The following is an 8,987-nucleotide window of genomic DNA, read 5'->3' as shown; positions in this document are numbered from 1 at the left end:
GGACAAATTGTAACACAAGTACTTTATGAACGGCAAATTCTATCCTCCTTAATACAAACTCGTTTGAACCAGCTGTCATTAGGTTGCAGTCCGTAATTTTCTGCAATCACTTAAAGAGCTTAACAGATTGTTGTGCCAAAAAACCGAAAGTCTCAAAATTGAACGGAATGAAACAATGCTGGTTAGCTCTACAAGCCTCCTCGTGTTTCCCAATCTTCCCTACCGCTGCTCTATTAGCTGCTTCTCCAAACTCAAATACTCCATTCCTAAGTCGTACCAATCGAGAGGCTCCAGTTACATCAACACACGCATGCCTCCCCTTAAACCAACTGTAGACCAATACATCCATAGGTCGAAGTGTTGATCTTCCCTCATTTGGATCAATGAAAAAATTTACAGGAGTATCCTTCTTCACTTGTACTCCAGCCATCTAAAATGCATCACATAAAATATCCCTGACATGATCATATCGGTATTTGAAACCTAGAAAATGTATACAATGTGTTGTCAATGATACTTCGTGCATTAATATTCAAGAAAAGATGTAAAAACTATTGCGTACATATTATATTAAATTTCTAAGAACAAATCCTAATTCGAATACTAGTGTGAGATTTCTAGACGATTTTCATCATAGAAAAGGAAACAAGACTTTGTCACTAAGTACACTTATTCATAAAGAAGCTATATACAACCTAAAAACTGTTTAAATTTTGCTTCAGGTTCTTACCACCCCCAAACTGAAGGATGCTCTCTCCTCAAAATGTAAAGAGATGAAAAAAGAAAATACCTGTGAAGCTTGAGAAAAAATTCAGCTAACACAGCGGCAAATAGTGTGTCGAGCACAATATGTAACATGTCAAAAGAAAGTTGAACATATCACACCAATTAAAGAAAACAAACAAATATCACGCAATAGGAAAGAGATAGCACACTAAATGAGACATGTGCTTTTGTCTGAACACTCTTACGTGGTATGTACGTGAAAAGTTAATTTTTTCAAGATGGGTTTTTTAACTTCAGATTTCCTAGATGAAGATCGTGGCTTTCTAATGTGGTAGAACATATGGAAGAATGTTTCACAAGGTAGTTAGACCAACAAGTATATTCTGAATTAATGGCGCAAACTTCAATAGTGGAAGCTGTTATGAGCTTTTAGAGTAGTGCACGCTGTTTCGACCAAATATGATTAAAACACTAAGTGTTGATGAAAAAGACGAAGAACGAGAAAAAGTAATTAGAAAAATGATGGTGATCGGGGAATAATGAGACTGTATTCTTGCGGTTGCCTACGCATCCCAAATTATCGGATCAAGTCTCAAGAACGTAGTTCAATGAAAAATAGTTTGGTATTTATATAGGTAGAGTAGAGAGTCCTTGTAGATCAAGTATTCTTGTAGTTTGAGTAGTTGTGATAGAATATAAATCTCAACCGATAATTATCTCTTTGATAAGAAATCACGGACATAAATCAACGTACATTAGGTGGCAAGTCATGTGGCTAAGTTTCAGCCTTAGACACATGAGTTATGGGCTTGTACATTGATCCATGATATTCGCGAATTGGGCTTTAGCCCCGCCGATTAAACGAATAAAGTGGAGACTCCTACCAATGGACGCTTACCCGTAGGTGGGGGTCGAACATCACCCCTTTTTGGCATGCTTAACAAAGTTCATATGGCAAAGAAGAAAGAAAAAATGAGCGAAATGTATAAAGGCGTCGTCGAAAAAAAATATTTGGAAAATTGACTGTTGAAAAAAATTCGTGAATTATCGGGAACGAAATAATGTCAAACTAACGTATACGGGACGCAATGTAGTTAAATAAAAGATGGCCGAAAATGCACAGAAAAAAATAAAATATGCACAGAAATAAAATTGCAAAAAAAAAATCGATTGGCGAAAACTGTACCGAACGCGTCACGTAATAATACGAAATTTGAATTCGACGATGCGTGCCAACGGAATAGCGATACTTGGATTATACCGTTGAAAATTAAACGTAGGGACAGTTTAGTAAAAATAGTAATAAAAGGAAGTTAAATACTAATTGGACTTAAAGTGTTCGGATGTGATAAGAATATGGAGTAGATAAGAATTGAGATGACGGATGAAGTTTGGAACAGAAAAGAATCCCACCGATACTGAAAAACAGCTCGAACCTTATATAAGTGTTGTGCCGCGATATTCCAACCTATGAAAAACCATGGACGCCATCCAACAAAACAGACGTAAGCAAAAAAAATTTGACGCCGCGACAAAGCTCCTTCTTCAAGTTTTAGAGAGAGAGAGAACGAGAGCAACACCATGGAAACCGAATCAAGAGGTTGAAGAATGTATCGACTCAAACATAATTCCGCGAATCTTAATGTTTTCACTAGCGGCGAATCAATCGCGAAAGAAATAGGTAACCGGAGTTCACATCTGTTTTTCCTCCTGAACCTCATCCCATGGCCTATGAAAAGGATGTTAGCCGAAAAATCACCTAAGTTCAGTCCAACTTGTGTTCAACCACCGAAAGTCATGATTCGGGTAAGGCGGTGGCAACCAATCTCTTTTTGTGCATGTCACGGTCCATCTATTTTGTCCGATGACTGTTTTTCGCTTTGGGTTTAGTTGGAGGATTCAGGAAACGGCCAATGGATGATGTTGCCATTCGTAAGACTAAATCTGCTTTCCTTTTACAAATTGGGGAGAGGTGGGTCTTTTGGATGTTTATTATTCTAGAGAAAGTTTTATTCCAATAACAATATGTTATTTTTCCGAAATTTTCTGATATTGTTTTTGCAGTCTACGTAAGACTTGGGGTATGACATGTATTGCTAGTGAGGATGATGTTGATGTTCTTATGTCCCGGCTATGCATTTCGCCTTGAAATCTTGCATGAGAGAGGGTGAACATGGTGAAAAAGCAATGTGAGGCTTTTATTATTGTTACTTTTTTCATCACTATTTTTTTGCATATACTTGCTTTTACTCATGAATATGTTCTTTGTAGTTGACAATGTTCAAATGAAGCGGATCTCTTGCGTAGACAAGGAGCTATTCATCCGCGGTCGACATTCTAGCATGATTAATGGTTTGCGGGGTTGTTACCTATATACACCCCTCGCTGTCCGGTGAGGGTCTTCCCATTCTAGAATGATACTTGTCTAATTCTTTCCGTCTTTACCCCTTTAAGTTCTCTTTTTTCAAGGCTTGCAAAACGGTGGATCTCTTCACATCCGTTCTCCTCCTCATACCCCGATCTGACCTGAGAAGTAAAAAGCCAATGGCAGCCAGCTACAAACGCTTAGGGTGGGGTTGGGATTTTGTCTTTGTGATTTTGTAGGGAAAGCCGATGATCCCAAAGACACCAAGGGTCAACCCGGGCTAACAACCACATTGACATCTTCGATGATTAAAAAGAAAAGTGTGTATGTTTGAAGGGTTTTAAAGAGTACAAATAGTTGGTTTGGGATGGGTGTGTATGTTTGATATTGATGTGTTTTATGTTCTCTTCTCGGTGTGTGTGTGTGTGTGAGTACGAAAATGGAAGGATCCGAATGGCTTTGAAGCTATGGATCTAACAAATTGATGCTTGGCTTTTTCGTGAGATTGGATTATTGTAATGGAGTACGAGGCAAAACAAAACATGATACGGTGCACCGACAGCAAAGGAAGGGCACCGTAACTGCTATTCTTAAATATGGCCCGGTACACCCTTGTGGAGTTAGCAAATCCGGTTTTTGAGCAATTTGACCAGTTTTGTTTAGTTTTTTTTTGTTTTTTTAGGTAGAAACGCCGTACTATACGAACGAAATATAATCGAGAAGAAGAAGATTCGATGACGATCGCAGACTTGGAGAGGTGGAAAAAAAGGTGACAGATATATCGAATACACGAGGCCGCAGCATAATCTAGCTCAGTATCGAGCAGCTTCAAATTGGATTGGCTAGGATATTAAGCTTAAATTATTGAGTTTCAATAAAAATTAAATTTGGCCTGTCGAAGAAGACGAAGAAAACGGAGAAAAGTGCGGAGAATATAACAAAGCGGTGTCGGAAACAGATATGTTAGTATTTTTTTATCAGTTATTGTAAAATTTTGGTTAAGTCTGAAAAACTAACGAAAAGTTTATTCTTGTCGTTGCAGGTAGAAACAGCGGTACGACGAGAGACAGAAATTCACGAAAATACCGCGAAGAAAAGTTTCGCTCCGCATGATCTCAATGCCTTGAAAAAAAATAAATAAGAGGTGAAGATAATTTTCAATCCGCTCAGAAAGTTAACGTAATGCGAATTTTTTGCCGCACGGAGAAACGGCGGTAGTACGAGCAAAATATATTCACAACTAGTCGACGGAGAAAAGTTTTGCGTAACAAGGTGTCAATTAATGTCGTAGAAGAATGAAAGAAGCTGAAAGAAGTTTCGTTGAGAAAGATCGGCTCAATGTCTTAGAAAAAATAATGGCGCTGTCGGAAAGTTTAACTCGGAAAGATTCCCCCGGAAGATTCGCTCAGAAAAATCGGCATGAAGTTGTTGAAATTGTTTGCTCGGAAATTTTTTCGTATAAAGATCGGAACAATGCCTTAGAAAAATAATTAAAATCGGCATATAGTTTCGCTTGAAACGGAAAGAGTTGTACGAGTTGTATAATCAAAAACTGATAAGGAATCATTGGCTTTTCCCAAACCAATGATTATGTGATTGTGTGAATGTAATATCATGGAACTAAAAATTATTGTGATGAAAATAAAAATAAAGTATGAGTTTGCTATTGAATATTGTTGTTGTGACAGATAACATACCTGCAGAAAACTGACAATGTTGTAGATTTATGTAGTTGAAATGAAATAGAACGATACGCCCCCAATGCTAACTTTAAGCTTGCAAAATTAGATTGAGCTAAAAAATGCTCCGATGCAGAACTGACGAAACGAAACGGGGTAACTTCATCAGATGTTGACATAGCGCGAGTAACCGACTAAGCGAGCGTAAAATCGTTCAATTTAGATTGACGAAATTAAATGTGGTAAGTTCGTCAGATTTTGTCGTAACGATAATACGACTAAGCCGAACAACGTAACAACGCTCATCTTAGATCGCAAAATTAAACGTTGTAATTTCGTCGGATTTTGTTGGAGCGATAGTAACGACTAAGCGAGCATAAAAGCGTTCATCTTAGGATCCACGAAATTAAACGTGGTAATTTCGCCAGATTTTGTTGTAGCGATAGTAACGACTTAAGCCGGCGTAAAAGCGCTTCAACTTTAGAACCGCGTGAAATTAAACGTGGTAATTTCGCCGATTTTGTCGTGAGCAATAGTAACGACTACTAACGAAAAGCGTTCAACTTAGATTGACGAAATTAAACGTGATAATTTCGCCATTTTTGTGGAAGCGATATTAACGACTTGCCGAAATGCGTAAAAGCTGCTCGATTTAGACCCATCGAAATTAAACGTGGTAATTTCGCCGATTTTGTTGTAGCGATATAGTAACAACTAAAGCGGCGTAAAAGCGTTCGACTTAGACCGATCGAAATTAAACGTGGTAATTTCACGATTTTGTTGTAGCGATAGTAACGACTAAGCGGCGTAAAAGCGTTCAACTTCATTTAGACCGACGAAATTAAACGTGGTAATTTCGCCCGATTTTTTGTTAGCGATAGTAACGACTAAGCGGCGTAAAAGCCGCTCAACTTAGACCTACGAAATTAAACGTGGTAATTTTACCGATTTTGTTGTAGCGATAGTAACGACTAAGCGGAAATTAGCGTTCAACTTAGACCGACGAAATTAAACGTGGTAATTTCGCCGATTTTGTTGTAGCGATAGTAACGACTAAGCAAGCGTAAAAGCTGCTCAACTTAGACCGATCGTAAATTAAACGGGTAATTTCGCCCGATTTTGTTGTAGCGATAGTAACGACTAATTGCTTGAAATAAAAGCGTTCATCTTAGACCGACGAAATTAAACGTGGTAATTTCGCGATTTTTGTTGTAGCGATAGTAATGACTAAGCGAGGCGTAAAAGCGTTCAACTTAGACTGACGAAATTAAACGTGGTAATTTCGCCGATTTTGTTGTAGCGATAGTAACGACTAAGCGAGCGTAAAAGCGTTCAACTTAGACTGACGAAATTAAACGTGGGTAATTTCGCCAGATTTTGTTGTAGCGATAGTAATGACTAAGCGAAAAAAGCGCTCAACTTAGACCGACGAAAATCAAACGTGGTAATTTCGCCGATTTTGTTGTAGCGATCATACCATTGAACCGGCGAAAGAACCGCTTCTTTATTGATTTCTCGATCTTAAAAATGCAAAGATAACAACGGAAAATACATGCCCGAACCGAAACAAACTAAATATTGTATTATTTTATTTCTCCGTGATAACGGAAAAACACAACTAAAATCTACTTATAGAACTTGCGCAGATGAAACGCGATTCCACGGCTTATCGAGAACATTCCCATCTAAATCTCGGAGAAAATAAGATCCTTTGGTGGCGTGGCGATCTATGATGTATGGACTCGTCCAATTTTCTCCAAATTTACCGGAATCTATCAACCTCGCCTTTCGACCAGTACCCCAAATCTTTCTCAAACACTTTAAGTCGAACTTTCTTATCATATTTTCGTTTCATATCGCTTGATAACTAATTAACCGCTGAAGACCAACATCTCTTGTCTCATCTATCAAGGCTTTGGCTTGAGCAAGTGTTGATCATTCGACTCCAATTCCACGTTAGAAGTTCGTGTGGTTGGTGTCATCAACTCTCGTAGGCAAGACCGCCTCCGCATCGTAAAAAGCAAGATTAAACGGAGAAAACCAAATAATGCTTAGGTGTGGTTCGATAAGCCCACATAACCGCAGGAAGTTCCTTAACCCAATTTCCTTTGGCCCGTGAAGTCGCCGCCGAGCATTGCAAGAATGGATTTGTTAGTAGCTTCAAATTGTCCATTAGCTTGAGGATGGTATGGTGCCGAAAATTGTGATTAATCTTCAAGTCGAGAACAAAATTGTCGAATTTCTTCAAATCAAATTGTTTGCCATTGTCGGAAGTCAATGATGTTGGAATACCGAAAACGACAAACAATGTCTCGCCATAAGAATTTTTAACATCCGGCATGGATCCGGGCTAAGGGGCATAGCTTCACCCCACTTGGTAAAATAATCGATTCGCGACGAGTAAGAAACGAACACCGCCGGGAGCTTTCGAAGAGGACCGACGATGTCAAGACCCCACTTTGCAAACGCCAAGGGCTCAAAATTGATGAAGTTCCGTTCTTTGGAAGATTTCCCATGTTAGCATATTTCCGACAAGGAACACACTTCTCGCATAAAACGCTTTAGCATCCTTTTGCATGTACGGCCACCAAGATCCTTGTGTCATTGCTCTATGAGCCGAGACTTCGCCCCGGAGTGGTTCCCACATAGGCCTGAATGAATTTCCGCCAGATCGAGCAAACCTTCACCTCTTTGAGACAACGGCATAGGGTTAAGACTTGTGCCTTTGCGATAAAGTTGCAAATGCCGCTCAAGTCGATATGAGACAATATTTCCAAGCATCGCTTTTTACGATCACCCACTTTATGATCGGAGGCAAGATGTGATCATGTAAATATGTGATATAAGGAAGACGCCAATCATCTTCGTCACAAGGTGTAAGTGGAAAACTTAGCTCTATATCGAACCTCCGAGCATTGTCGCCTTCATGATCGTTGTCGGTATGAACCGAGACAATATCATTGACAGGATCATTGTGGTCATCTGATAGCATAAGTTGTGGATCAAGCGTTTTCTCTGCAATGACAGCTTGATTATCAAGATCACGCTTGCGCTTCCGAGTCAGCACAGGAGATATCAAATTGGCATAACGTGATTCCTCAGAAAATGTCTTGATGAAAAAACAACTCTGAGTGATGTACATATCGCGCACATCCTCGATGGACAGATCGATACTCGGTTCCTTTTGAAATTCAATGGTTATCTGGCGAGGCTTATCTGACTTAACTGCCGCGGATAAATAAGCAAGAGAATCCGCATGTCGCACGTCATGACGCGGACGCTGCACAATACTGATAGAATCAAAATTTCGAGCAATCCGATGCATTAAGTCCACATAAGCTGCCATTCTCTCGTCACGAGCTGCATACGATCCACCAAACCGGGCTAGCGACTAACTTAGAATCGTGGAATAATTGTAGTTTAGTCGCCTGTGGTGAAGAGCAAGACGACGCAGCCGCAAAATGACAGCCTTCAGACTTCGGCCTCATTATTTGAAGCGTCAAAACCCAAACGCGACCGACTTCTCAATTTTTCCCCATTCGGTTGCAAGATTACACACCCAATACCGAGCCATACTTATTATTATGCTAACCATCGATTAATAAACAATCCAACAATCAGTCGATACATCTGATAAGTTTGGCAAATCATCGCCCCCAAGAGGTAATGGTGTGTTGTCGATGACATTTTCTTCGTCTATTAATGCGTCAGACATAAGAATATCATCAATTGGAAAATCAGCCATTAGCGAAGCCAAAGCTTGTCCTTTCTCAGCTGTGCGAGTTTCAAACACAATGCTATAAGCGCTTAGGTAACTTTCCCATTCTGCGAGGCGACTTGATTCCTGAGCATTGCGAAAAAGCTTTCGCAGTGGATATTCGGTATAAACTTTGACGACTCGTCCCTGGAAATAAGGCTTAAGACGTCGGGCAGCATGAACCAAGGCCAATGCAATTTTCTCCATTCGAGAATATCTTGTTTCAGCAGTTGTAAGAGTCTTGCTAACAAAGAATATAGGACGACCATCGCCACCGTTGACAAATAAGACGGCACTTTACGGCATGATCGATGGCGGCCAAATACGAACCTATAGGCTGCCCCGTTCTTTGGACCGGCAAGAACGGAGGTTGGACTAAGTATGCTTTCAAATGACGAAATGCAAGTTCACAAATTCCTCCGTCCAAATTGCCGCGTCTTTCAATGTTTGGAAAAAGGAC

At 39.8% G+C, this 8,987-nt stretch overlaps 1 long non-coding RNA gene across 1 annotated transcript; it reads left to right on the top strand.

The window, feature by feature from the left end:
- The first annotated feature begins 3,799 nt into the window (after nt 1–3,799).
- On the top strand, nt 3,800–4,702 carry LOC147473724 (uncharacterized). The gene is made up of 2 exons (XR_015210315.1): nt 3,800–4,053; nt 4,134–4,702. It is a non-coding gene; the product is annotated as an uncharacterized LOC147473724 (long non-coding RNA).
- Nucleotides 4,703–8,987: the final 4,285 nt, after the last annotated feature.

This window comes from Coptis chinensis, unplaced genomic scaffold, assembly GCF_015680905.1.
Source record: "Coptis chinensis isolate HL-2020 unplaced genomic scaffold, ASM1568090v1 utg1929_pilon_pilon, whole genome shotgun sequence".
NCBI lineage: Eukaryota > Viridiplantae > Streptophyta > Magnoliopsida > Ranunculales > Ranunculaceae > Coptis > Coptis chinensis.
This window is presented reverse-complemented; position numbering and strand designations above follow the sequence as displayed.